We start from the raw sequence: 2,657 nt of genomic DNA, 5'->3' as shown, positions 1-2,657 counted from the left end.
CTGTAATCCCAGCACTTTGGGAGGCTGAGGCGGGTGGATCACCTGAGGTCAGGAGCTGAAGACCAGCCTGGCCAAGATGGTGAAACCCCATCTCTACTAAAAATACAAAAATTAGCCAGGCGTGGTGGAGGGTGCCTGTAATCCTAGCTACTCGGGAGGCTGAGGCAGAGAATTGCTTGAAACCGGGAGGCAGAGGTTGTAGTGAACCGAGACTGTGCCACTCCACTCCAGCCTGGGTGACAGACAAGACTCCATCTCAAAAAAAAAAAAAAAAAAAAAAGTTAATGGCAACAGCTGCAATTACTTTTGCATTAACCTGATATTTCAAATAAGTAAGACTTGTGTGTGATAAAGTGTGCATTGTTTTTTCTGGTGAATGATGATGATGTTGGTACAGGGAGATGGTTACCCATGGGCTGCAGGACAGTGAGGAGTCATGGAGGGGCCCGATTCAGGCAGTGTGGCGGGAGAAGTCAGACGACCAGGCAGGGACAGCTGGGATGAGCTCCTCTCCCTGGGATTTCTAGGCAGGGAGGGGAGTGGTAGCAGAAACTTGTGCTGAATAGAGGCTGCTGCTGAGAAAAGGCTAACTGAATACGTTAACCATTCATTAAACTGCTAATTAGTGCACGTCTACTGTGCGCAAGAAGCAGAGAAGTGGAAGAAACAAGAAAAGGACATACTTCCTGTCTTCAAGATGCTTATAGTCAGTTGAAGGAGACACAAAAGTGAATGCCTAAGGGAGACCGAAGAGGAATAGAAAGGAACAGCTACATAATGGATTAGAAAGGAACAGCTACATAATGGATTCTGGGCTTCATACCTAGGTGGTGGGTTGATCTGTGCAGCAAACCACCGTGGCATACATTTACCTATGTAACAAACCTGCACATCCTGCACATGTACCCTGGAACTTAAAAGTTGAAGAAAAAATAAAAAAGAGAGAAATAAAAGAAATAAACAGCTATGTAAAGTCAGGGAGTTGGGAAAGGAGATGTAACTTTTGTCACGGGTCTGAGCCGATTCTTGAGAGATGGTTAGGGTTGGGTGTGAAGAGTTGGAAGGAGGCACACCCTGAGCCAAGGCACAAGGGTGAGAACTGTGGGGGCACACACTCCACACAGCAAGTAGTGCCATTAGGTTATAACACAGAAGGTGTGCCTGCAGTGGAAGATACAAGTGTCATGTGCACCTCCTGAAACTAAAAAAACAGAAGGTTTCTAGGAATATCTGCTCTGGTTCTCCTCCCTCAAACCTTCTAGCAGTTTCACAAGTCCCTCTCATTTTCTCCCTGTCCAGTCCTCAGTATCTCTGTCTAGTTTGCTGATGTAAATAGGGGATTTGAGTTAATTTTTTCCAAAATGTAATTAACATGATTTACATTATTACATGTGAGGGGTACAACTAATGACTTGACCAAGATCCAGTCAAAAGAAATGCTTCCTCCTTCTCCTTCTTTCTTATCAGCCTCATAGTTGACATTAACAAAGCACTTACTAGATGTAAAAGTTGTTGATAACTTCACATGAACTACTTTGTGTAATCCTCACATCAACCCTATGGGGTATGTTCTCTTGCTCTCCTCATTTAACAGTTACATAAACAGAGGCTCAGTGGCAGTGTTCCCCCAACCCCAGAGATACCCAGGAGAAGGGTGCACAGTCAAGGAATTCCACATCTACCCATACTCATCAAGACACAAAATGTGGTGGATGTGATCTCTTTGGAAACACAGAAACATAGAAAATATGCATGCATATTTTATGTGTCTGCTTTTTTTTTTTTTACTCTTAAGAGTTTTAATTAATGAACCATGTAACATTTAAATCATGCAAAATAGACTGCATGCTGGCACTGACAATCCCCTGGGGAATTCAGCATTCTTTTTCCCTTACTGTGAAATTTAAGGCCACAGGAGGTATTTATTTCTGTGTCCACAGCTTACACCCACACCACCACGACCACCACCAGAATTTTCTCAGCCATTCCATAGGTACCAAATTGTCTCCATGAGCTCTGGGTCCAGGCTAGTATCTCTCATTGCATCCTATGGTCTGTGTCCCCCAAATTTTCATGTGTTGAAACTTAATTACCAATGTGATAGTATTAAGAGATAGAGCCTTTGGGAGTGGAACCCCCATGAACGGGATTAACAACCTTATAAAAAGGCTGGAGGAATTAGCAATTGTCCCTTCTTGCATTTCTGCCCTTCTACCATGTGAAGACACCTAGATGGCGCCATCTATGAAGAACAGGCTCTCTCTAGACACTAGACCTGCTAACATCTTGATCTGGGACTTCCCATCCTCCAGGACTGTAAGAAATAAATTTCTGCCTGGGGACAGTGGCTCACACCTGTAATCCCAATACTTTGAGAGGTCGATGTGGGTGGATCACCTCAGGTCAGGAGTTTGAGACCAGCCTGGCCAACATGGTGAAACCCCATCTCTACCAAAAATACAAAAATTAGCCAGGTGTGGTGGCAGGTGCCTGTAATCCCAGCTACTCGGGAGGCTGAGGCAGGAGAATCCCTTGCATCCAGGGGGCAGAGGTAGCAGTGAGCCAAGATTATGCTACTGTACTCCAGTGTGGGCAACAAGAGTGAAACGAAAGAAAGGAAGGAAGGAAGGAAGGAAGGAAGGAAGGAAGGAAGGAAG

This window comes from Rhinopithecus bieti, unplaced genomic scaffold, assembly GCF_001698545.2.
Source record: "Rhinopithecus bieti isolate Rb0 unplaced genomic scaffold, ASM169854v2 scaffold_5191, whole genome shotgun sequence".
In the NCBI taxonomy this organism is placed as follows: domain Eukaryota; kingdom Metazoa; phylum Chordata; class Mammalia; order Primates; family Cercopithecidae; genus Rhinopithecus; species Rhinopithecus bieti.
This window is presented reverse-complemented; position numbering follows the sequence as displayed.